Source organism: Pleurodeles waltl, chromosome 3_1 (genome assembly GCF_031143425.1).
Source record: "Pleurodeles waltl isolate 20211129_DDA chromosome 3_1, aPleWal1.hap1.20221129, whole genome shotgun sequence".
Lineage (NCBI taxonomy): Eukaryota > Metazoa > Chordata > Amphibia > Caudata > Salamandridae > Pleurodeles > Pleurodeles waltl.
In genome coordinates, this window is record NC_090440.1 from 1,674,446,636 (window position 1) to 1,674,474,423 (window position 27,788).

Genomic DNA, 27,788 nt, shown 5'->3' on the forward strand with positions numbered 1-27,788 from the left:
TTCTTACTTTAATTAAATAGCAGCAGTCAAGAAACATACTACGATTCCCAGAAGGCCAAACAACAGCAGCCAATGGGAATCAAAAAGTAGTCATAACGATGTACACCAATCACATGCATACTAGGGTATTATGACATCTCTTGACTGCGAACAGCCCTCTTTTCTTGCGAGAGAGTCAATTAGAATTAAACAATGGAAATATAGAGAACAAAATGAGAATTGCCATAATAAAAGACAAAACATCAGAACAATAGTTCAAAATCCAAGGTAACCACGACGGATCCTGGTAGATGACTCCTGTGGGAAGTCCGGCTTTGAGCGGAGCCATGGAAGCTTGCAGAGTAGAAATCCAAGCAGAAGGAGGAGACTTAAGTGGAAGGTTGAGTGATGGCCAATGGCGCTAGAATAAAGGGAGGGAAAGAAAACAAAGTTAATGAAAGTGGAGGGATAATACTCGCCTCCGTGTCTTTAATAAAATTAAGACTTTCCATTATAGTACTAGGAAAATCTACATTTTATGGCAAGACCGGAGGCTCCTATTATGCAATTTTAAAGCATATTAGTTATATTCAGAGAAACATTATCAATAGGTTTACAATAAAAAACTTTGAATACGTTGTCATTAGACCAGTCTGCAGATTTAAGAATATCTTCTAAACGGGAGCCTGTCCAGAACGCTTTAGAAGCCATTGCCCCTCTGGAGGAGTGAGCTCCAAACATAGATGTATCTATGCCCGCCAAAGACATCAACCAACGAACCCACCGGGCCAGGGTAGCTGCCGAAACGGGAGAGTGAGGTTTCCTAAATGAAATTAGTAACTGGGAATGAGAAGAGGATCTTAAATCTGCAGTCTTCAATTCATACGCTTTCAAACATTGTCCCACACATAGTTTCGGGTAATCAGTTAAATAAGGATAAAAAACTGAGGATAAATTGGTTTTAGTTCGACGAACCACAGTAAACAAAACCCCAGAAGGTGTAAATTGACGGTTAGAAATATCTAGAGCTTTAACATCTGCAAGACGTTTTATAGAGACAAGGCACAATAAAATGGTTAACTTTGCAGATAACATTTTTAGAGAAAGCATGAGATTATCAGGCCAAGACAATAGAAATTTTAAAACAATGGAAACATCCCATAACCGACTGTATTTAGGTAAAGGAGGATTAGAAAACTTTACTCCCTTTAGTAAGCGGCAGATCAAAGGATGTTCTCCAACAGGTTTCCCATTAACTAGGGAATGATTGGCCGAAATAGCTGATCTATATAGGTTGATAGTACGAAAGGCTTTGCCTTTACTGGCTCCGGCTGCTAAAAAATTGAGAATAAAAATCAAATCTGCTGAAAAGGAATCAATTTGTTTTCCCAAACACCAGCTGTGCCAAATAGACCAGGCTGATGAATAAGCCTTTTTTGTACCTGGGGCCCAAGACTGAGAGATATATTGGGAAGCTTCTGCCGAAATGCTCGGGATAGATTGGGATTGCCCAAGACTTTCCATGCAGAGAGGGTTAGCACATTGTCCAGTATGAGAGGGTGAGAGTGTCCTAGGGGGTTGAGCAATAGGTTCGGGAAGGAAGGAATCAGAACCGGGAAGTCTATTGATAGTTCTAAAAGAGCTGGGAAACAAGTTTGTGACTGCCAGAAGGGGGTTATGAGAATTAAAGTGGCTTGTTGGCACCTGAGATGGGCCAGCACCCTGCTGATCATGATGAAAGGGGGGAATGCATAATTGAGGGAAGGGGACCAGTCCTGTAAGAAAGCATCTGATGCTAAGGCCAATGGATCTGGACGTCAGCTGTAAAATTGGGGAAGCTGGGAATTGAGGGGTGAGGCAAAAAGGTCTATTGCTAGGGGACCCCATTTGATTTGTATGGTCTGGAAAATTGAAATGTGGAGTTTCCAGTCGCTTGAATCTCGCAGATGACGAGAGTGCCAATCTGCCACAGAATTGAGAGACCCCGGAAGATATTCTGCATGAACCGAAATGTGGTTTAAAAGGTAGAATTCCCAAAACCCCTTGGCTAATTCCGTCAGAGGTTTGGATTTTGTGCCTACAAGATGATTGATATAACGAACGGCAGAGATGTTGTCCATTCTGAGGAGAATGGCACATCGCACTCTGTTTTTTGCAAGGCTTCTGATTGCAAAGGAGCCGGAAATCATCTCTAAACAATTGCTATGCATTTTAGACTCCTCTGACGACCATGTGCCTCCAGTCGAGATTGGTCCACATCGGGCCCCCCATCCTGATTGGCTTGCATCTGATTCTAATACTAGATCTGGGGCTGATGCAAAGATAGTCCTTCCGTTCCAAGCATCTAAATGGTCTATCCACCATTGAAGCTCTGTGCGAGAATCGACGTCTAGTGGGATGATATCTGCGTACGAGAGACCCTTCCTTAAGTGATGAATTTTTAACCTTTGAAGGGCTCTGTAAGGGAGAGGACCTGGGAATATGGCTTGAATTGAAGAGGAGAGCAGACCCACAATTCGCGCTAACGTTCTCAGCGAGATCTGAGAACTGCGAAGGACTTGTAGAATTTCCGACTTTATGGTATTGATCTTTGCAGAGGGAAGCCTCAGAGTGGCCGAAATTTAATTTATTTGGAATCCTAAGAATTCTATAACTTGAGAGGGAATTAGAATGGATTTTTCTCTGTTTATGATGAAACCTAGGTCCGATAGCAGGGAACGCGTGAGAGATAGATGAGACAGGAGGGACTGTGGAGACTGACTCATTATTAAAATATCGTCGAGATAGATGATGAGTCTGACGCCTTGCGCCCTGAGAAAAGCTACCACAGGTTTCATGAGTTTGGTGAAACACCATGGGGCTGATGAGAGACCGAAGGGTAGAGAGGTAAAATGAAAAAACTGGTTTGACCACCGAAATTGGAGAAACTTCCTGAAATGAGAATGGATTGGGACTACTAGATACGCATCTTGAAGATCCAATCGAACCATCCAATCCTGTTGAAGAAGAGCATCTCTGAGGTGGAGAATAGTTTCCATCTTGAAATGATGATAAACTACAAAATGGTTGAAATACTTGAGGTTTATCACAGGGCGCATCTTTTTGTTTTTCTTTTGAACCAGAAAAATTGAACTGGTAAAACCTGTTGGATCGGGAAGGATAGGAACAATGGCTTGTTTTTGCAATAGAGATTGCGCTTCCAAAGTTATGAGAGAAGCCATGTCTGAGGAAAAACGAGGAAGAGGGGGTAACTGAGTCTGAATAGGACTTGTGTAAAGTTCTATGGAATAACCCTGAATAGTGTTGAGAATCCACGGGTCCGCTGTGATTTCGGACCACTTTGGTAGGAAAAAACGGAGATGCCCTCCTATGGGAATGGAAGAAAAAATATGACTTACTTGGTTGGGAAGAGGGTCTGGAGTTCCTGAAGCCTCTGGAGCGGAAGCCCCTGCTTCTTTGGGGATAAAACTGCGGTCTATATTCCTGGTAGGACGCGTTATGATATCCTCTGGAACCTTGATTGTGGTATGCACGGCCGGCAAAGCGGTTCCTTCCTATGCCAGCCCTTGCAAAAACACGCTGTGAAAACATATTTTTCATCGACTGTTGAGCCTTGTCCAGTGAAGTAAAAGTTGTTACATACTTGCTTAACTCTTTGATGAAGGACTCTCAAAATAGTGCACCATCTGTTTGAGAGTTGGATTGGACAGTCGCCAAGTTGACTAACTTAGAGTCAAGTTTCAAGAGGAGACCCTTGCGCCTTTCATGGGTAAGGGCGGAATTCGCATTACCTAAAAGGCAAAAGGTACGTTGGACCCATAAAGTGAGCTCTTCAGGATCAATGAAGGAACCATCAATTCTGGCCGCCTCCGCAATGTCAAAAATACAGGTTAGCAGCCCCATAACATCCAGCAATTTATCTTGGCAAGAGGCCCACGCTTTATCCACCCCTTTGCGTGGATCTTTGCCCATTTTTGTAAAAATTGTTAGGAGAGGTTGGTCAATAGAGGGAGTAGCGGATAGATTACGGGACAGGGAGGGGCGGGGGCACTCTGATTTTAATTTTGCCCTGGTTTGTTTGTCCAAGGGGCAATTAATTTTTGCAGAGACATATTGTGCAACATGGTCTGCGGGAACCCACTCAGTGGAGTTGGGGTGAAGTATATTGGAAGGGTCAAACATCGGGAAACCCTCAGGGTCCAGGAGCGTGGAGGTTTGAAGGGAGGATAACTTGGCCTTCTTGGGGGGTGGGGGAGAATAAGTACCATCGCCTGCGTCGTTTGAGACACTGGAATCGGAGTCCAAATCCGACAAATCGTCATCCGTATCAGGGATGGATGAAATATTCAAGGGAGAAATAATATTCTTTGCTTTAGATTTATGTTTTAAATTTTGTTTCCCAATGTCCACATTTTTATACTCCTTGGTGGGAGCCTTTTGAGGAACTGTGTCCTCTGCCACATGTGAGGATACCTCACTTCTCTTTTGCGCCAATTTTTTTTATTTTTTTTAATTTTTACTAGGAGAAAGGCGCTGACTGCATTCCCCCGCAGCCTGGGCCGACATAGTCCTAGAAATCATATCAGAAAATGAATGTTCTAGGTTTTTACCAATTTTTTGTATAGAGGAAGATACTGCCTGATGGACAGAGGATTTGATGAAGGCAGAGAGTTCTTGTCTAATATCCTCAACATCATGATTTGAGGGGGAATTATCTGAATTCATGATGTCAATGGAACTGGGCAGAGAGGGGTTAAAATTGGGGAAGAGGACGTTTTGTGGGCGTCGCCGAGCTGAAAAACAGCTGCGAGGCAAACGAGGAAGAAGGATTAAGAAGCCAAAGAAAGTCGAGCAGGTATTGTATAAACAAAAGCCTGCAATTAGCTGCGAGGCGCGATAAGCAGCGCGTCTAAAAATAGCTGCCAGGCCTCAGGGGAACAGAGCTTGGCAGAGCGCCCGGTGTTTCCTCAAGAGCGAGCAGGCTAACTGCCGCCTGAGGAAAGAACCGGGTACATGGCAGGAGAGCGCGCGGGGCGCCGCGCGCTAGGAAAAAACGGTCAAAATTCAAGCGCGCGAGCCAAGAAGCGCTCGAGAAATGCGGCAACCTGCCGTCTATGTAACTTGAGGAAATAAAGTTAAAACGAACACGTTTGCAAAGCGCGAGTATAGAAACAAATAAAGGTCAATAATAATAATGACACAACATTAAAGCACTGTCAAATTGTGTGGAGAAAGATAAAAGGGTACTTATCTTGACTGCGAGCAGCAAGAAAAGAGGGCTGTTCGCAGTCAAGTGATGTCATAATACCCTAGTATGCATGTGATTGGTGTACATCGTTATGACTACGTTTTGATTCCCATTGGCTGCTGTTGTTTGGCCTTCTGGGAATCGAAGTATGTTTCTTGACTGCTGCTATTTAATTAAAGTAAGAAAAGAAACGCATAATAGGAGCCTCCGGTCTTGCCATAAAATTTGGTGGAGGGCTACTCCATCACAAACGTAATGGATATCCTGTCCACTGTATCATAAGTTCCATAGGCTATAATGGAATTGTAATATGGTGGATGGGATACCCGTCATGTTTGTGACAGAGTAACCCCCTCCGCCAAACTGTAAGTCAGGCTCTTAGCCTACTTGTCTCTTTATGGTTGGCATGTCCCATGCTCTAACACAGGTGATTGGAATATTGGGCTTTCAGCTTAGTTTTTCTCTTAATTTCCAAGCAAATGCTGCCCAGGAAAGTAGTGGGGACAGCTATTTACCTGCTATGGCTCTTAATATGTATGGCATTACCTGGGGGAAACAATTATGCCCCTCCTCCAAAGTGGACGGTATTCCTAATGCCTCGATGTAAGGTGTACAGCCTGTTCAGTCAAGTGGGGATCCTCAACAAGGTTTTATGTCATGATCAAAATATAAAACTGCCAAATTATTGTGGCCAAAATATTATTTATAACTATATTGTGAAGGTAATTATATTTAGGTTGTTTACTATTTTTAACTCTACATCTAACTACCTTGAAGCTACGCAGAGATCTTCAACTTGCATATATATGCCGTTAGCAATAGTAAAACTACACTTCTCTATACACATTTAACTTCATATTGTAGCAGTGGAGATTTTTGGCCACAATGTTTTGATGGGTAGATCTCAACAACAGCTCGATATATGCATTTGCTCAAAAACACCCAAACTACTTTTACATTGCTTTAGTATTGTAATGCAAGCCTGTGGCTATCTCCAAAGAGTTAGCTGTACATTAAATTCCATAGGTTACCCAATGAATTTAAATAATTGTTCAAAGATAAAAATCTGAAGAAAAAAAGAATAATGTGAGCTCTGCCCTCGATGCACTCTATTCCCTTACATATGAAGGAGTGATGCGTTAAATGGAAACTGATGTGTCACTACTACTTGCTCCTCAGTAGACTTAATATATGTCGGCAATGTCCTAACAGCTACACCTTAAGGTCAAGATACCTAGGTGTTGGGCGCAGCAAACTAAAGTGTGTTAAGTGGTTGTTGGAATAGAGAATGTTGTGCTAATCCTGTCTGGCCCAAAGGGAGACCTCAGTCTGGAGGTGGTTAACAGGAAAGACACACACACCTTTTTAAACAGCTTTTGAACAATTAGCTAAGATGGTGTGGTAAGAAACGTAATAGGATTACCAAGACTGGGAAGCTAGAAAAATGCCCAAAACAGAGAAGCTTTCTAACTTAACGTATGCCAGTACTAAAAAGAGTAAATAGGAACTCCAAAGAAGATAATGCCATCTTCAAACTGACTCTCTCCTCAAAGAATGCTTTGCTTCTCCACACAACTGCCCAAAAGACTACCATTGCCTTCCTTAGCTCCCTTTCAATGATAACATATGACTGCTGTCTTCTCTCTTTAGAACTGACCAAACCTTCTCGAACACATACAAAATACAGAAGAACAGGCACATAAGAATTGGACCATTCTAACCAAATATACATCAAGTTACCTCAGTCAACTGAGCTGAGTTCTGCCATTTAGGGTGCCTGGAGGGTACAACAGACTTTCAACCAATCCACTCATCACGGAATAGCATCACTGCAGTATGACCAGTGCTTTAAATGGGCCGGTACTGGCCGGTACTGCCCGGTACTGAGTACTGGCACTTTTTTATTTTGCGAGGGAGAGTATCTACAATACTCCAGAAAAACGTAATACTTTTCATTAGAGAGTACCCGTACTTCTCAGAAAGAAGCAGGTACTCTGGTACAGGGTACCTGCACTTCTGTTTTTCCATTTCAAGCACTGTGTATGACACATTATTACATACCACTAGCAGTTTATTGCAAGTGTCACTTGTATTCTACAGAAATTACTGACATTTCCTTTAACATTGCAGCTACAAGATCACTTCCTACAGGAAAAGCTATATAAGCATAATTTCTCTAGCTAATCAATGCTTTTTGCACATCCCTCGGACAGTAGAAAATAGCACTACACTAGGTCTCAGTCATTTAGCTATCAGAATGGTTTGGCTGCTCCCTCATCTACTAAATTCAAAAGAAATGTTCAGATGGAATTCATTACACAGAACAAAAAATAACGTAGCCTATGTTAGCTAAACAATGCTGCCTCCACGGTAAGAATCAACAAAGCATTGAAAGCTGTCATGCTAACAATCACAGTGGAGAAGATGACAAAACTATTAGGAAGACATACTCCTCCTGGGTATCCTACAGAGGAAAGAAGAGGTGAAGACCCGAGCACTCTCCCTGCACTTTCAGCTTCAGTTGCCTTACCAGGTTTTCATGTGTATGACACACAATATACCTGGACCGCTCCTGGAGAGGAAAGCACTTATTGTTGCAGGTCCCTGTCTCTAACCACTTCAGAGGAAATGTGCCAAGGAATCGACCATTGAAAACCATTCCTACCCACTAGACCTAAAAGCTGAGGACACATCAACCAAGAATAATTTTCCTGTGTGCCACTCCTTTTCTCTGAGAGCCATCCCCTTTCTTTGAGTGATCTCCCAATCAACTCCCAGATCAGCCATCATTTAACAAAGCAACCACTGCTCCATTTGAGAACCATACCTCAGGCTCTCCAAGTGCATCCACTGGACTCTATGCTTTCCAAAAAAGATGTACAGAGCTCGTGGTGTCACACTTGATTCGCAGTTCATTCAAGTAAAAAATACATAGCACTTAATCATCCCATCTAATTACAGGAGAGCTGGGAATGAACAAGGGTGAACAAACATAATACATGAAACAGTCTTAATAAGGTATACATGACCTAAATACCTGAAGGAAGCCTTTGAGTTCGCATAATTGAACTCAACCTATGTAAACTAACAGACCTCTGTTATAAAAATCACATTTTACCAAGAAATTGACGTTTAATGTTAAATTAAAAAATGTTTGGATGTCAGAATATCGAGGTAATTTAAAGAAATATCAATATAAAAATACTGAGTAAAAATGGTTTACTATTATTGTCATCAAAGTATTTATATATAGGCAAGTAGAGATTTAATATTCCTAAACTCAGCATCTATTTATCTGAAAGACCCACATAAAGATATATATGTTACCCAGTGATGGTCGCCACTTGGTGATTATAGTCAGGAACACATTTCCACTGTTTGACGAGTCTTCACAAAACTTTCCAAATAAAAGTCTCATACATCTCAGCTCCTTTCTCGAAAGTTTTGGGGTGATCTGTCAAGCAGGGAACAAGAAAAAGGGGAGGTCGCAAAATGCATATTCCCCATGCAATTTCCCATAGGAACTTTACACAATACTGCAGCCGAAACGGCTGAATGGAATTGCGCAAAATTTGGCAGAAAGTTAGCTTGTGATCCAGAAAATTGTGCTTTTTTATGATTTGGTGTAAATCCATTCAGCAGTAGTTTTTGAGAGATTAAGGCTCAAAATGTATGTATATTTAGGCCCATATTTATACTTTTTGACGCTAAACTGCGCTAACGCAGTTTAGCGTCAAAAAGTTTTGCGCCGGCTAACGCCATTCTGAAGCGCCATGCGGGCGCCGTATTTATTGAATGGCGTTAGCCGGCGCAAGCAGACCGGCGCTGCCTGGTGTGCGCGAGAAAAACCACGTACACCAGGCAGCGCCGGCGTAGGGGGAAAATGGCGCATGGGCGTCTTAAAATGGGGCAAGTCAGGTTACGTCGAAAAAATCGTCGTAACCCGACTTGCGCCATTTATTTTCGACGCCCATCCCCCATCAACATGACTCCTATCATTGTAAAGATAGGAGTCATGCCCCCTTGCCCAATGGCCATGCCCAGGGGACTTCTGTCCCCTGGGCATGGTCATTGGGCATAGTGGCATGTAGGGGGGCACAAATCAGGCCCCCCTATGCCAAAAAAAATTATTAAAAAAAAATAAAAAAATACTTACCTGAATGTCCCTGGGGTGGGTCCCTCCAGCCTTGGGTGTCCTCCTGGGGTGGGCAAGGGTGGCAGGGGGGGTCCCTGGGGGCAGGGGAGGGCACTCTGGGCTCATTTTGAGCCCACTTGTCCCTTAACGCCATGCCTGACCCAGGCGTTAAAAAGCGGCGCAAATGCGCCGTTTTTAGCCACGCCCACTCCCGGGCGTCTCTTTTGCCCGGGAGTATAAATACCACGTAAAGGCCTGGGAGTCATTTTTTAGACGGGAACGCCTCCCTTGCATATCATTAACGCAAGGAAGGGGTTCACGCTAAAAAATGACGCACATTCCGGGAACTTTGGCGCTATTCGCCTCTAACGCCATAGTATAAATATGGCGTTAGTTGGCGTTAGTTTAGCGTCGAATTTGCGTCGAAAAAAACGACGCAAATTCGGCGCAAACGGAGTATAAATACGGCCCTTAATGCCTCCATTCTACCACAAATTCACAGTGGTGGATCCGCAGAACCACAAGCTCATGTGTGTTAAGTGATTGGCTGGCTGCAATGTGAAGTATAATTTGTGGCTGCCATCCTAGGACTTGGGGTCTCAGTAGTTTGCAATAGAGGGCTGGCCGTCCATGAGGGGTAAGTGCTGGGGGGTGGGGGTTAGGCACCAACAATAAGTAGGGTGCAAGTGTAGGTCGCGGCCATGCGTAGCAGGTAAAAAGCTGCACATCAAACCTGCTGATATTTGCTGGGAAAAAATGCCCCAAAAGTACTGTGACATGCAGATTTTAGGACAGACAGACAGCCCCAAATTCACATGGTCCTCCATTTTAAGAGTTTAAGTCATATTAGGTGATAATTGTTGTGCCTGGTAAAATGCGAATCCCGGGATATCAGATTTTAAAATCACACTGAGAGCAGAGGCAATCGTAATTGAGGTTTATGTAAAATATGAATTATTATAAAAGAAATTAGATTGCAATGATCTATGATGACTGGACACCCCCAGATTTTGTTGGTGGCCTTTTTAAGTAGCAAGCATTTTCAGTTACTATCCCCCATAACCTCCCACCCTTTTTTGGAATTCCCTACCTGTAGAGATTCAGGCAATTCCTGCTTTTTGCAAATACTCCTGTTCATACTCACTTTTCTGTCCCTCGTTTTTTAACATATTCTACAAAACCCTGCTACCTTCCTGGGAACACAATCCGCCTTTGCCTCTGTTACTTTTATTCCTTTTTTACATTGTATTTTTATTTGAATACTATAATTTTACCCCTGCCCTGTTGAGCTCAGTTACAGGCTTTTACTTTTATGTGAACAGTTAACTATTCATTTTGCTCATTTATGCTGTACTCGAAAGTGACATCTGTGCAGCATAAAAAGTTTTAAACTGCTTCTTTTTAGACATTTTGAATAGAGATAACATGTTTGCTATCCATCACTATATACTGCAGTTTTAATGCATCTAAGAGGCTGATTACAATTGACCTGCAATTTAGATGTGGATATACGCACCTAAACATACAGTTATGATTTAACCTCCCTCCCGCGTAAACAGAAGAAGACATAAAATGTATGTTGCAGAAGGGTGCCATTATAGAAGTTCTCTTACAGTCTTACAGCACTGGGTTTTCATAAGTACACTCTTCCCTGAGGAAAGTTAATACAAGGGGGGGGGGTGATAAACCTAAGGGAGCGGAACAGATTCCTTTTGTACAGGCATTTCAAGATGGAAGGAAACCATCTCTTAAGGGATATGTTACTACAAAAGGATTGGTTGGTAAATTTGGACCTGAAAGATGCCTACTTTACTATTCCGATGGCCAGGGAATGTCAGTGTTACCTGGTGGGGTCGACTTCATCAATTCCCATGCCCCCCTTTGGTCTTTCTTTGGCACCATAGGGCTTTACCAAAGTGATGAGAGCTGTTGCTTCTTTTCTCTAATTGGATGATTTCCTTATTATGTCCCAATGCCCAACACAGGTTTTGAAGGATTTAGATATGGTTATGTCCCTTCTGGAGAGTTTGGGCTTTCTGATAAACAAGGAAAAATCTGTTCTCATTCCCTCCAGGTTTCTGGAGTTTTTAGGCTTCACAGTAGATACAGTGAATGTGATTCTGCTTTTGCCCTTAAAGAAGATTATCAAAATTCAGACAGAGATAAGTTAAGGTATGTGCTAAAATGGGAGTCTTTAACCCTAGAGGAACTAGCCAGACCATTTAGGCCCGTATTTATACTTTTTTTGCGCCGCAGTTGCGTCGTTTTTTGACACAAAAACGGCGCAAACTTGCAAAATGCCATTGTATTTTGTAGGTTTGCGCCGTTTTGCGTCAAAAAGCGGCGCAAATGCGGCGCTAAAAAAAGTATAAATACGGGCCTTAGTCTTTTATCCTCTTCCGTTCAGGCAATCTTTCCAGGCCCCTTACATTATTGTGCTTTGCACAGAACAAAAGTGAAGGCACAGCGGGAAGGATTGTTGTATGGAGACAAGCTATCTCTAGACCAGGAAGCCAAATTGGAGTTGAATTTGTGGTTGGAGAATTTAGACGCTTGGAATGGAGGACAATCTTTGGATGGCCAATCTGCCTAATTGCATAATTCATTTCACCCATCTTGCTATAGTTGCACTGGTAACTGCTTTAAATGGTTTCAAAAAGGAAATCAGAAGTTGATTAGTACCATTAGGATGAAACTCACTCATCCTGGATTCCTTCATGCAGTTCACAACACACAATGTTTTGCAAAATTCAAACTGTGGGTAAAATATTATGTCAGACATTGTTTTTGTTCTCCTAATAATCTCAAAAGTTACTCCAAAGGCATCATAAACTCTAATACTTACCTCCAAAGCCATAACATCTGAGACTCAATGACAGGAGACTAGGCAAAGTAAGAAAGCTAGCTTCACAGTAAACGTTTTTAGGTCAAAATATCTATTGCAGGCCAAAAGGAAAACATACTCAGAACTAAATTTACATCCCATAGGGTCTCATGCCTAGGTCTTGGAGGTACCCTCATCCATATACTTTTAAGTACTCTACAGACCATCATATTCTTTCCCATGCTTCTACCATTGACTAGATTGTGTCCTGCAGAAACTGCAGCCCTGTAGCAGTTTAACATCCTGTAGCAATGGCTCCTATCAAAATGTTGTACCAAACACATTCATTACCTCAGCTATAGTAGCCTCCATGGGATCCAAGCCCCCGTCCAAGCACCAACATAGGCACGTCTTCCATATTCCTATAGGGTGTTGCTGGAGCCCAGGACTCCTTGAGGAGTTCCTCAGCTGTTTCCGAAAGGCCTGACATCTCTGTAGATCTAATATTTTCCAAACAAGAAGGCTTAAAGTTTCTGACAGAACCAGGGGACGCTCCTCTCCATCTACGTCTCAGAATTAGAATGTCTACGGCAAGAAGAAAAAGGGAATGTTGCAAGCTAGCCCCAAGGTCATTGGAAACCACTTCGATGACACCCAATAGGGAGTTATTTTCTTGCTTCACCTTCTTTAGAACCCTCTGAATCATCGCAAATGGCGGGAATGTGTAAGCACTGGTCCTCTTCCATGTCTGAAGAAAGGGTCACTGCTAGAGTACCCGGGTCTGGCATCCAACTGTAGTACCTCTTGCAAAGAGATCTAAATCTAGTGGGACCCAAAACTGACACAGTTTCCTGGGTCACAAAAATATGGTCATCAAATCGTTGTTAGTAGGTGTTAGGGGAATATGTCAGAAATAACATTTGTGCAAGCACCAATAACAAATAAATAATATCTTCCCCAAATATGCCTCAAAACAGCAATGCAGGCAAGGCGGATGTATTGGTAACTGAATCAGGTGTGGAGGAATAGGGTCATGCAAGGCTTGGATGTGTCGGCAATCAGCTGAGACACTGTAACTGTCAAAACGTGCATGGTGGGTTACAGTATCTCCTGCAGCAATGTAGGGGCAATTAAAACAATTGGGTCATAGCCCAAACCAAAATGACCACAGCCTCATAATGAGACACCGCATTTGAACATCCCTTCTACAGAAGTTCAAAGTCTATTGAGAAGCTTCTGTGGGCAAGCAATTGAGCACTTAACAAACATGCAAAGTCCTGCAGCCCAGAAATGGGTTTGTGGTTCTCAACGGGGTGCCCAGCGGCAAGGCAAGACCTGCAGCCCCATGGCAGGGCAGCAACAGGGTTTGATGCCCTGCTTTCAAGGCAGCAGAAGTCGTCTCATGAAAAGGAATCAAAACACTGATGCGGTGTCTAGGGCAAGCTACAACACCGTGATAAGTTATGCGCAACAAACAGGTAAAACAAACAAATCAAAGAAAAACAATAGCTGAAGCATTTCCATAAATTGGAAACCAAAAAGCAAAGCACAAACTAATCAGAGCAACACTCAGTTGAATAATATGATACAAATAGCTGAATAGTATGATATAAATGTGTCAAATATAGACCAAACAATAACTGTCAAGGAGAGCAAAGTACTACTTATCTTGTTGAGGAACAGCATTAAATAGATAAAGCATGAAGGTACTTATCTGCAAGGAGCAGCATTTAAAAGAGGCAGACAGTTACATGCTTGGACATGTTATATGTAATGGATGTTCTGTTCTAGAATGTTTTCTTTATGATGTTAAAGGTCTTAGAAATATTGTGTTGAGTGGCATTAAAGGAATAACGCATAATGATAGCCTCTGCTCTTGTAATGAAATTACTGCATGGACCCTGGAATTATCAGAACATTTCTTCACTACACCAAGTCCTACTCTTCCTCATTCAAGTCCTTATCTGCCAAACCATATGTATGAGGTGTAATCAGGGCCTCTGGAATTATACAGCAGGAAAGGGCCAAATTATGCAGCAGGGTAGATTTAATTATTTGGCAAGAAAAGCACAGGGTGCAGAAAAATGTGGCACAGTTTGTGATCTTATTAGTTATTTAGTCATTTTTAGGGTCGAGCCTGCACTGGCATGCACTTGCGCATGCGTATCGCTTGCAAAAGGCTTTAGTAGTTAGAAAAGGGCTCGGAGCCCCGTCCATGTCACGTCAGTGTCTTTCATTGGTTCGTAGGCTTGCCTTTTAAAATCTACTTGCTTTCATTAGTGGAAGGCATGCATATGTCATGCCTTTTACGTTGGTTAGCCCACCTCGAGCGAAGCGACCTAGTACTGAAAGCATACGAGACTCGCTGTTTTCCGTCTGGTTTGTGGACTACTTTTTATCTTTTTTCGCAGCGCGATCTCGCTTAGCAGAAGTCGATCGCTTTGCATGACATCGACCCTGTTACATAGTTAATTGCACTTTTGCCGGTTACGTAGATAATTGCACTTTTGCTGATAGGTTTCACTATGACTGAACTGTAGCAGCGTGATCGCGCTCTTTTTTGGCATTTAATGTGCCAATAAAAGTCTGGTTGGGAGTTTACAACTGCTAATAGCTCTAACTCGGAGAAATGCGAGACCCGTTTCATTGCAAATGCTTGTTATTCTTGTTAATTCCTTCTGGACAAAGGTTTCACCCCACTAATACCGATTTAACGCCAATATACACCAATAAGCAAAAGATAGGTGCCCAGTCAGTATTTGTGAAGGGCCATCCACTGTCCTCAGCCGACGAACTTTAGACTGAATGTCAATCATAGAAATATCTGAAAGCAATCCCCTTCTAAAGGTAGCAAGATAAGGGTTGTGACCTTGGTGCCCCAAAACAAAATTGATAGAGAGTAGATTAGACACCCAAAATGAAGCAGCGGTGGTCAAGATAAATCTGTACTGTCCTGGCCACATCCATGGTGTGAAGAGCTTGTTCTTCATTTAAAAAATGGGAAAGAAAACAACATGCCAAAAAAAAGCCTCATAAAGATACAAATCTGAAGGGATCTTCCAGCCAAATCTAAACATTCAGAAGAAAAACAAAGAAAAGGAGTAAAACACATTATCGCTCATTTTCTCCTATGTAATAGTACTAAGAAAAGGACTTTGGCTGATAGGATCTTGAGGGGTGTGGTCTAGTGTTTCAGAAGAAGACTGTTGTAGAGCTTGAAGAGCAAGAGGAGGATCCCAAGAAGAACGAGGAGAATGAAATCAGGGATAGCCAAGCTCAAAGCATTTATGTAAGCAGAGAGCTAGGCCACTGGACTGACGCAAGGCAACACCTGGAAATATAAAATCTTTAAAAGCAGCCAACTGACATTGAAAGGAAAAGACTATAAGACCTAGGTGAAAACCATGACGTAGTTACCCTAGATGTTCCAGTAGACTACAGAGAAGTAGAAACATACCTTGTGAGGCACACTAGAGAGAAAAAGAACCACAATGATTAAGAGTGGGTGGCTATGGGACTGCTGGATAGAGAGCTCAATACATGGGGAGATCCCAATCTCCCATCCATCAGTAGCAAAAACTGTTAAGAAGATTGAGTCAAAATTGGTCATCAGAGAGGAGGGACACAAGGAAAAAGCCATTCTTGACTCTCAAATCGTTTGAAGGAGAGTAAACCAGGTTTCCACTCCCAAACCAGACCTACCACTGGAACCTGGGTCTTCTCACTCTGTACCCTAAGGAGAAAGTTCTCTAGGAGTGGAAAAGACAGGATGGAAACCAGAAGATTAGGAGGCCAGAGGGAGAATAATGCATCTATTCCTAAAGGTCCTTGTCTCAGGTCCTGAAGAAGTACTGGGGAAATCGAATATCTCTGTGAGTTGCAAAGAGATCAATCTTGAAAAGGCCCAGTCTATTACACATGTTTTTAAATAGTTCTATAGCCTGGTGGAACTCATTGGAAGAGAAAAATATCCAGCTCAGTGAATCTGCTGTCATATTATCTATGCCTGGAATGTTTGCTGGTTCTCAGAGAGATCAGATTTAATTATTCCCATGAGCAAATCTGATGAGCCACTGCATATAAAGCATGGGACTTCGCTCCCTCCGATTGATTACATGATTATATATTTTGTAGCCACCTGATTGTCTTTTTTATCAGAACCACTTGTTTCTCGATTTACAGAACAGCTTCAAGAATTGCTGACTGCTCTCTCCAGTTTGAACATCTGTTTGCTTTCACTGATTTCTAATGGCTTTGAACATTCTGTGTACTCAGAGTTGCATTTCAACCTATCATGCTGGCAACTGTTGCTACAACTATTGGAGGGGGAGGAGTCATATCTACTTCCCTGCATAGATTTCCCATGTTTAGTCGGCATTGAAGAGCTTTGTGAATATGGATTGGTGGTTGGGATTATGATTTCTGGGTCCCCAGAAGCTGTGCTGAAAAGATGACTAGTTAGACATTCCATTTGAAACCTTGCCAACAAGATCTGAAACATAAAGGTAGCCATGTCCCCATGAACGTTGAGTAGGCTGTGCTGATTTTCTCTTTAGAAGCTGCTATGAGACAGGATTGATGCTTCTGAATCCACAAGAAAACAAGAAAAACTTTTTGATAGAAGCGCTGAAAAGTCCTGCTATATATTAGAGCTTCTGGCTTTGATTAGATGATAAGGGGAAAATTTGCACTGTTTTTTGTGTGCCGTTTTGCTAGTTGCAAGGAGAATGTATGGACCATCGAGTCGTGTAGGTATGGCCAGACATGCATGCCCTCTCCAACACATTATTGCCACCAAAGAAGGCATGACCGTGGTAAATATTCCAGGGCTGAAAGGAAAAACTAGAAATGCCCTTATGTAGGAAAAAATCATCGGCACCTCTAATGTATGAATGAGTATGTGAAAATGTGTAACTAATATGTCTATTACATTTAGAACTCTGGAGAAAAAGCAAGGATGATGAGCGGGAAAGTGTCCATTCTGAAACTAGTTGAATGGGCCCACGAATCCAAGTTCATTTGATCCATTATGGGACCAAATTTCACTGATGGGTTTGGAGCTAGGACCGGGATTGAATAAGTGCCAGTACCCTGTTCAATGTGAGCAATAGATCAATGCTTCTTTGTCAATTAGTCACTATGCAGCCATCTGTAGTGCTTCCTTTTTAGAGGATTCTTGAGCCATTGAGTGATCTGGAAGGAAGGAATAAGTGGTTTAACAAATTATATTGAAATCCCATCTAGATGTTTATGAAGAAACAAAGATGGCATCCAACAGAAATTACTTCTTCTAGGGTCATCACACTTGATTAGTCATGAGCGCTGAGTGTTTGAAGAAGAGAGGTAATGACCCTGAGAAGTCCCAGAACCCCTATTATGAGGCTTTCCCATGAAAGAGTGAAAAGGAGCAGCCACATGTGGGGAGGGGGTGAGTTAATTAGGTGAAGGTCCTTGTCCTGGTGCAGAAAGAAGACCAGGATTAAAAGGTATTGCTAACTTCAGGCCTTCAGCTGCTTATGAGACCAATTCCTTCAGACGTGACCTAAAAAGATGTCGACTTAGAAAAGTAAGTATAAGGAGAAGATATTTCTGTGCCAGATCTCCCTTCCTAGCATGCATCCAAAAATTCCTGTTAGCTGCTTTCACAGAGACACACCCAGAGATGAAGCTTTCAAATTATCTGGAGCAATGCAACATGTGAATTACGGCTGTTTTCCTATACCAATTAAAGTTACATTATCAGATCTAGTTTACGGGGCAGAAATGAGGCCATGAAAGTCTTTCATTCGGGATTGAAAGCAGTAAGCTGCAATACAACCGGGCTCAAACGGCAAAAAGGAAGAAGCAAGCTCACACTTGAAGGCATGTTCCACCGGTTTATTTATGCAATTGATAAGAGTTTATTATAGAATGTTTTGCCAGCCAAGGTAGAAGAGAACCCACCTCTAACACCTCATGATCGTCCATATCTAAATATTGCATGGCATGTGAAATAGAAGTTTTTTTTTAGTTTTTTACATTCCTGTAGTACAGTTTTCTGAATGTCCTGATGGAGAGGAAGGCTGGGAAACAGGAGACAAAACAGGATTAGTTTGCAGTGTAACCCTCTTATGCTTCCTTCTCTGGGAGCAATTTAAAAAAAGTGAAAGTTACAGCTCTTAGCTGTCTAGTCATTATAAGGTGAAAGGACTGATAGATAAGGACAGGGACATGGAATAGAGGCAAGGAGGTAATGTTGTGCTGCTGTGTGGGAAGCAAGGGGGTGTGTGTTTAGGAAGTCGGGGATTATTGCTTGCTCCACCGTGCAGCGGGAGGAAGAGGGTGGATGGTGGGAAATGCTTTTGCCCGCAACCCCTGCCTCCTTTGAGCACCTTCCGTTTAGTGAATTGTGTTGGCGGCCTCTAGGAGAAAAGGCACTGGTCCAAAGGACCACTGCTTGTTTCCCATAATGTTTTTCCAAACAATAAACGTTTTCTTTAAAAAAGCAACACCAGCTCCTTCAAGGCTGCTTTACAAAATAAAATTGGTCTTTGGGAATGCAAACACATGATCGGTGATCCGCTGTTCCTTGCATGTGAATATTTGTGTGTTTGTAGCTCTTGAAAACACAGGGACTAACCATAAAAAGGGCAAGCTTTTGCAGTGCAACTTTTTATTAAATAGATCGCAACGCATAATTAAAGATTGATCGCAACACGAGAGGGGCTTACTTACAAACCCCCTTGTGTTGCCAGTGTGTCACCTTTTATATGGGAAAAAGTGACACATTGGTGGTGCAAGGGGCTTGTAAATAAGCCCAATAGCGGGAGATTTACAAACATTTTGAACTGTGTTAGTGACACAAAAGTGACGCTAACTAGCACAGAATGTTTTTTCCTAATTTACTTTTTCTCTGGAAAGTACCCTAAAAGTAACACAAAGCAGCAAGAGGCACTGCTTTGCGTTACTTAGTGCTGAGGGGGCATTATATGGGCCGAACATGGGCATTCCCGTGCAACCACCCAAGCCTTTTAGGGCAAACCCATATTTACAAACAATAGTAGACAGGATTTTGCGCCAAAAGTTAACACCATTTGAAAGCAGGCGTTAAAAGGAGAAATTTTTAATTTCTCCTTTCTTTTCCAACTTTGCATGCGGGCTGCACAGGAAACGTTTTAAAGTGTGTCTAAGCATAGTGTTTTCCACTGGAAGAATACCCTTCCAGTACAAAACCTATGCTTGACTCACACAAACACCCTTGCACTATGGTTCAAAGGTGTGTCCGCTGCACATGGCAGCTGAAATAAGCACCAGCGCTAGAGAGAGTGGAGGAGAGTGCCATAGCTTTGTAAATATGGTGCGCTCCTGCTCCCTTCCTGTCATGCAGTGCAGCATTTTTCATTGCTGCGCTGTGCTGGATGACAGTTTTTAAATCTTCCCCATAGTGTCTAATTTGCTACCACTTTTTGCGAACAGTCTTTAGTACATCAGATTCTAAGTGTAGTAAATAGTGCAGTAAAATACTTATAACTACTCCCCAGTTGAATTCTTCTAACTCGAAAGGGGGAAGACCAGAGTTGGCCTGGATGAGATTCAAACCAGTAATCTGTTATTTAAAGCGCCAAGAAATTGAATGATCTGCACTATTCAGCAACACAAGATATAAAACAAATCATTATCATAAGATTTCTCATTTTCATTGCTTGATGAGTTACATCTTCATATAGCTATATTAAATAAATGCATCTGTGGGTGATCTGTTTATTCCCTCTCATAATTGAAGCTGATGCAAATGAGATGTACAATGCTTCTAGCAACCTGAACCAGCAGCAAAATCATAACACTTTTCCAAGATCAAGATTATTGTTCTATCACAGATGACGTCTTTCTCATAAAGAGATTTCGTTGAATCTTCTGGAGATATTAGTAGTGTTAAAATATCCCAAAAACATAAATTTAATTGAGTTTATTGCTATTTAATGTCTGCATTGTTCTTACACGATTAGTCATGCTTTGAAGAAAGGGAAGAGTTTTAAGCGAGAAGCTGGAGCGGGAAAAGATTCAAATATTGAAGGACATTGTCACTCCAGCTCTTACTATGGACAGTCTTTATAATCCTTTGGTCATAAAGCCACACATCCATTTAAAACATCAAAATAAAATCAAACAAAACGTCGCCCCAATAATAAAGTCAGATGATGAAATAACATTACATTTTTATTGCTGTGCTACATAGCAAAAGACTGTGTAACAATTTAGCGTGGCAGCAAAAATGGCCATGGTTATGTTCTGGCTTGATTACAGGAATGAATTTGCAAATGCCTTACAGCCCATCTTCTGAACAGTTTTGTAGTTAAATACAGTAGCTATATCTGAGGTGCAATAGGACCCTCACAAATCTGAAACCCGGTGACACTGCACCTTCTGCACAAATGATAGCCAAACAGCTGCTTTGGAGACAGCTGGTTCAGAGAGATGATGAACTCCTGGTAGTAGAGGATCACACCTTTTCCCACTTCTTCTGACTGCAATCCTGCACTTTATTAATTGTGGGTGAAACAAATAAAACTGCAATCCTACTAATCAGCTCAAATGTATCACGGGCCATTCCTAACCACAGACTTCCGTGCAAGAGGAAGAAAATGATTCAAAAGGATCCGTATGCGTGTAGTTCCAAGCAATGTCGCACAATTTCCCCGTGCATGGATGTAAATTAACAATTTTACACTCAGAAACCTTCTAAAGACTGAATTATGTTCAGGTAAACCTACTCAAATAAATTGATAGGTTATATACTGTGCCAGTGCTTAGCAGGAGACTATACAATCACGGATAGATAGATAGATAGATAGATAGATAGATAGATAGATAGATAGATAGATAGATAGATAGATAGATAGATAGACAGACAGACAGACAGATAGATAGATAGATAGATAGATAGATAGATAGATAGATAGATAGATAGATAGATAGATAGATAGATAGATAGATAGATAGATAGATAGATAGATAGATCTGTACTTTAATGTGTGAGGATGCATCTAGTTCAATTTAACCTCACTTTTGATTGTGCCTTGTATTTGGTCCAATATTGAAATAGCATTCCAATCTTAAATCTTAAAGTAAACTACTAAATGTTTGTATTCTTAAAACAAGTGCTTTTGGTAGGCCCCAACCTCATTTTACATGTTTTTGTTCTCCAAAGATTATCCTGAAGTACCTTGAGCTGAAGCACCAACCACTAAGCTAAACATTTTATGATTCGGGTACCCAGGACATAGTCTTTAAATGAATAAAATGCTATCTGAAGGAAGCACCAAACTCCATTAAACTCCTCACCGTACACCACACCAGTAGGCACTCTTGAAGTTTAAGATAGCTCACAAGTCCAATAGCAGATATCTAACCCCCTCACCTTACCCTTCTGAAATTATTCAGTCTCACCTCCTAGAGTTACACTGGTGATATTAAGGCAATCTTAAAGCTAGAACAACCTTCTGAAGTCCGGGAGTGTGACTTTTGAATAATTGATAATACAGAACAACTTGAAAATTAAATTCACAAAAAATTAAATATCTATCCCTCTTAGACCTCTGACACAAGTTAAAGGCATTACATGTTTGATGCATGGTGGTTGGGAATAGTGGCACACTCACTGTTCTATCGTGCTAGTAGTAACATAGTCTGAACTACCATCCCAAGTTGCAGGTGCTCAAGGAGAAAGAAAGAACAACCTTCCTTTCTTAATTGAAAAGTTCCTCTTTACTACTCAACAACTCCAAGCACGCATGAATAAATCCACGTTAGGACCAACAGTAAGTCAGTGTAGCTTTATTTTCTTCTTAAGCAAGATATCATTGCTCATACAATGCCAATGTTGTGTAGCCATTTCAGCTACAGTTTTATACACGATATATTTCATTCTAGATTCGTTATATTATTTTAACAATAGCCACATTTGCGGTCTTGTTTTATTTTCTCTATCTAGCTGTTCTTCACCTAGGCCAGCACTACGTTCTAAAACAAGACATTTCTTTCATTCCGTGCTTTTCTCAAAGCTGCAGTAAGATAGGTTGCCAGCAAAAGTGGTACACTTTGGGCCTGATTCTAACTTTGGAGGACGGTGTTAAACCGTCCCAAAAGTGGCGGATATACCACCTACCGTATTACGAGTCCATTATATCCTATGGAACTCGTAATACGGTAGGTGGTATATCCGCCACTTTTGGGACGGTTTAACACCGTCCTCCAAAGTTAGAATCAGGCCCTTTGTCTCCAATGTTCACAGAAACATACACACTCTTACGTGGGGATCCTTTCTTGGAGCATCAGCTGTTGTATTATAAAAACACTACTTTGACCCATGTACGTTAGAGGGAGATTCCAGCCAGATGACCACAACTGTATGCTGATTGCTGAGTGCTTCACTGCAGCTGCTTATGTAGACTACAGGCCTCTTGCTCAGGTATGAGTGATGATGTCTTCCCAGGGGGAACCTGAAGGGCAGAATTAGAGCTTAACATGCTGTGCTCAAACATAGCCTAGGTAGGAGCTATTATTAATGATCTTAGGGACAATATGGTAGCGTTATTTTTATGTTTCACTCTTCTTGTCACAATTTTAATCCTGTCATGCTTCATTGTCCTAGTTATTGCAATACATGCTTTATTATCTAAGATGCAGTTACTTCAATAAAACCTCTGATTGTCCGTGCATATGCGAGAATAATGTAACTGAGAGAAACAGATGAGAGCTGAGTGACCACGATTTCCTTGAGGAGTCACTTGTGTCATGCGCCCGGTTGCCCAATCATCCCTGCTCTTGGGTAGAGATGAGGAACTGCTAGTTAGCCAGAAGAAAACTTGGATTAGGCCGATAGGTGTCACCTTGTGTGGGTTAAGACTCAGTCCCCCGCAATAAAAGTGATTCTGCTTCCTGAATCCAGTAGTCTCATTAGGATAATGGGAACCTATGTGACACCAACACGTGTTTCATCAATGCTACATGAGTTGTACTTGACTTCTTCAGGGCTATAATAAATCCAAAATCACACATCAGTTGGTGGAGGAGTCAATTGGTTCAAAAGAACGTCCCATCACCCAAGATGTAGTCATGCCATTTGTGCATCAAACCACACATGTGTCAATCATATGCTTACAGAGAAGAAGGGAAATCTCCTTACACTCTCTGGTTAGGTGTCAGACGAGAACCTTATACCCCAAGGAAATAGACCATGCTCCAGCACCCTAAGTGTATTATAGTTCCATGAATAAAATGGAAAATGCTTATAGCATAACTAGGTGTCACGTTTTACATACCTTTCACGTGTCTGTGCTGTAGTAGCAACTATTACCTACAATCCACAATTACAGTTTCTCCTTAGTGTGTAATCACAGTCACAAACATGAATATGTTAGAGATCAAAGAAGACAGAGTCAGGTCTTACCTCTTATTAATGGGCCACTGCTAAAGTTGAGGTAAGTAGGCATCCAAATTATAGTGGTTCCTGCGTAATTCTATAAAATCAAACAACACCATTAATGTGCTAGTAGTTGTGTTACATTCCTCAATATCTTAATCCACTGTATGACAGCTACAAATGGTAGGGACATCTAGCAACACCTTAATCAGATAATCTGAAATACTAGTACGAAATATCATCACCCATCTTACATATCCTCAAATCTTATATCATGTCATCTGGAGTTCCTACCAAACAAGTTTAGAACCACACACTGTTGTGTAAATTAGCTGCATGTCCAGTCATAGCATAATGCATCTCCTGCCCCCTCACAACCAATATAAGTATGCTCCTTGTCATTAGCATGCTGACCCAGTAAATAAAAGGATTTAGCCTCAGACTGCATAATTCACAGTAAATAATGTAAATCCATACCCTGATTGCACTGATGTGCATCATAACCATTCCTCTTGTGTAAAGGATTATACAATGTCCTGTAAGACTAATCACCTATCTTCTAGTCTGTAACACAAAACTTCAAAATTATCCAGAAGCCCACTACAATGCAATAAAAGGACCGTATACAGGCCATAATTCGAGTTTAGCTGGGAGAGTACTCGCATGGGTGTGTGGCGTCTGTATCTAGACGTCCAGCGTGGAACATGGGTGCCATCATGTACAAGGTGCACTACCACCCCATGCATCATTGTATCTCAAAAGTAACATAAAAACAGGTCTCCCGCCCTGCTAAGCCATGCCCCCATTTTGTAATGTGCACCAATCCATGACATACCTATTTCAAAATGGTCTGATACGATACATGACTTATATCTGGTATTTCACATGTCACGTACAACTTAAGTTATATGTTGTATCTAAGACATTCAAACTCCCTGGTAACCATGTGCTTGTCTGTGAGTTTTCTGAGTGCAAAGCCACTGTATATGCTGCTGTTGGTGTCTCCCTACCAGTGCAATAGCTAATTCGCATCCAGGTAAGTCAAATCGTGTCTCTATTCAGTCAAGTCATGTAATAATCAGGCAACAATAGTTCAACATCCCAGATATATAACGGGGTACCGGTATAGCTGTGTTTAACACATCATAGTATATAAGAATCACCTTTTCTGGGCTGTGATATATCGTCCCCAAGTATAGTAAGGGCACACCCAAAACACAGTGTCCATGTGACAAGAGTCAAATAGTAAAATAACACCCATGCTTAATAAATAAGAAAGTTAGCATCCAAAGCCCAACCATACAGTCACACCAAAGTAAGGGGCACAGGATAATGTTAGTAAGTGACATGAGGATTCCAAAGGAAATATATGAGAAAATGCTTATCAAAATCGTCTGTAAATTGCAAACATTCTAACAAACGAAGAAAATTACAAAAAGGGAGGACCCAATCCCAGTTGTATCGTACAAACATGATGGTCAGATGAGCATCAGCTTTATCATAATCAGTGTCAAGAAGAAAAAATCCTACGAGTTATCTGACTTCCACAGAATTATTATTACCATACATCCTTAAATTTCCCTAGACGTGATGACTAGGGTCAATATCTTGTCAATAGCACACAGTGTTATGTCCAATAAGTCATATAATAATTCGATCTTGTTACCCCTCGATGTACCTGAATAGTTCTAAAACCTATCTCTGCACAGCATCAAAGGAAGCATGCTTAGTACATTAATGATCCAATCACCCAAAAAGCAATGTGATTCAGGGTCTACATTCAGTCCCTCTTCTACTGCTCTGAGTTTCATGATCCATAAGGCATCCCATTAAAACATAATAAGCTGCTGATTGCCACCCCTATTATCCTGTTGCACCATGTCTATTCCATGATACGAGAATCCCTTATGCGAACCCTGTCTCAAGCATGAGCGAATATGTAAAGCAAAGGGATATCCCTCATACTCCTGTTTCACTGCCCTATAGTGTTCAGAAATTCTCTCTTTCAGTGGTCTAATCGTACTGCCTACATATATCTTATTCTATCTACAGATTAAAACATACACTACATATTGTGAAGTGCAATTCATATTCTCTCTCAGATAGTAAACAAGGGTGTTTTTACAATTGATTGCAGTCAATTCCCTGACAATCCTACACATGAAGCATTCGCCACATTTGAAGATGCCTTTGCCCGTCATTTGTAACCAGTTGCCTCGACATGTAACCCTCAGGTAACTTGGGCTGATAAGACTCTTTATAGTCTACCCCATGTGAAAGGCCATACTAGGGTGTTTGGTGATATGAGGTACAATTTTGTCATCCTCTTTTTGCAGCTGCTAGTGTTTATTGAATATTTTGCTAATATCCCTGGTATTTCTAACATACGTGGATATGAGTGGATATGAGTCTGATCTTGTCTGGAAATCCCTTGTTTTTCTTCTAATAATCTTTGAGTGCATCCTTCCTTTTCAGTAAGAGGGCCCTATTCAATGCTTCCTTAACAACACTACTATCATAACCCCTCTTGATGAATCTCCCTTCAATTTCTTTCCGGTTCTTCATGAAGTTCACATTCGAGCTACTTCTTCTCCTTGCTCCAACCATTTCCACATAAGGAATTGCTCTAATTGGTGTTTGGGGTGGGCACTATTCGCATGAAGAACAGCATTGCAAGAGGTCTCTTTCCGATACATATGGCTGTCAAGACTGGTACCACATACATATAATTCCAAATCCAGGAACTGTATTTTCTTTGTATCGTAGTGGATTGCAAAAGACATATTACAGATGTTGTTATTAGGATATTCTGTAAAAGCTAACAACTCATTCACAGTCCCATTCCAAACCATCAAAATATAATCAATGTAACGACCCCAATAATACATTTGTTGAACCCATTTGGCACCCTCTGGACCCCAGACCTGCTCCCCCTCAGCCCACTTCATAAAGAGGTTGGCATAAGAAGGAGTGAATCTGGAGCCCGTCACATTACTGCATGTTTAATGGTATTATTTATCTACAAAGAGAAAAACATTGTTATCAAGGACAAGCTGTGTCATTTCCAAAAGCTTCTCTGTGTGCGAGAGAAATTCCATCAGTCTTCTATTCAGAAAGTGAGTCAAAGCTACCATACCATATTCACCCTAGTGATTTTCCTCTTAGACTATGCAACTGGACTCTAAACCGAGAACCCAAAAGAACTAATTAGCACACTACCAAGAATCAAGAAGACAGGTAAGTCTTTAACTTAAACTGATGGTATCACATTCCCCCATGCTGTCAAAGCTCTTCGGTGGTTATCAGAAGCAGGAACAACATCCTTTAAAGTACTTTGCTTTTTACATCAGGACATCCACTGGAGGGACCCAACCTTGATACAGTCCAAAGTTAGGTTGCTCAACTAAAACAGAAACCTCATTGAGAATGGACCCAGGCGTAGTCATCCAACCTTTTTTTTTAAATCACACCTGGAGGAAGCTCCTTCTCATTATAGACATGCAAAGTCTGTTATATCTGATTGAAGAGAATAAAGGGCCATCAATATTAAGAAATTAAGACCTAACGTTTCCCAAATGTACAACCCAGTAGAGTTCACTTCAACGAACACTGTTCTTCCATTTGCAGTCTTCAGATATTTAATTTCTCACCTGTGAGTCTGAAAACACTTTGGGGTCTCGAAGAGAGGTAGATGATATAATATAAGGGATAGTGTTTTCCAGTGTACACTCACAAACCTATTTCTTCAACTAGGCGTGCCTTGCTTTTGACATAGGCGTGTCTCAATGTCCATGATCAATATTTACTCACAGAAATAAAAGCTTTGTGAGTTAGTCTAATAGTTAGGAAATGCTTAATTTTTGGTTCCATGGAATGAAAAAAATCGGGAAACGCAGCTCAAACACAATAGAGTTGACATGGCACAATTGAAAGGGAAAGAACAGAATTGCACAAAGTCATAATTATGTTTTCTACAGAGGTCACTCAAGAAAATCTCCAAAGGAGCAACAAGAGCAGTCGAGTAACCGCAATGCAAGGTGTGTTTAGGAGTTTACAAATAAAGTACAGGAAAGCAAATTCAAAATCGCAAAGCAAGCTAAGAAACGCAAAGGGAATATATTTACCAGACAACAAAGCACTGCAGTTCAAGAGCTAGGAGAACCAAGTGTTCCAGGCAAGAGTATATTAAAGCTGTGAATAG

General features: G+C 41.3%; 1 long non-coding RNA gene across 1 annotated transcript; it reads right to left on the reverse strand.

Annotated features, from left to right (window-relative positions):
• Nucleotides 1-27,788, reverse strand: LOC138283400 (uncharacterized). Its single transcript, XR_011201237.1, has 3 exons — nucleotides 27,712-27,788; nucleotides 23,615-23,684; nucleotides 1-400 (listed from the first exon to the last, which is right to left on the reverse strand). It is a non-coding gene; the product is annotated as an uncharacterized lncRNA (long non-coding RNA).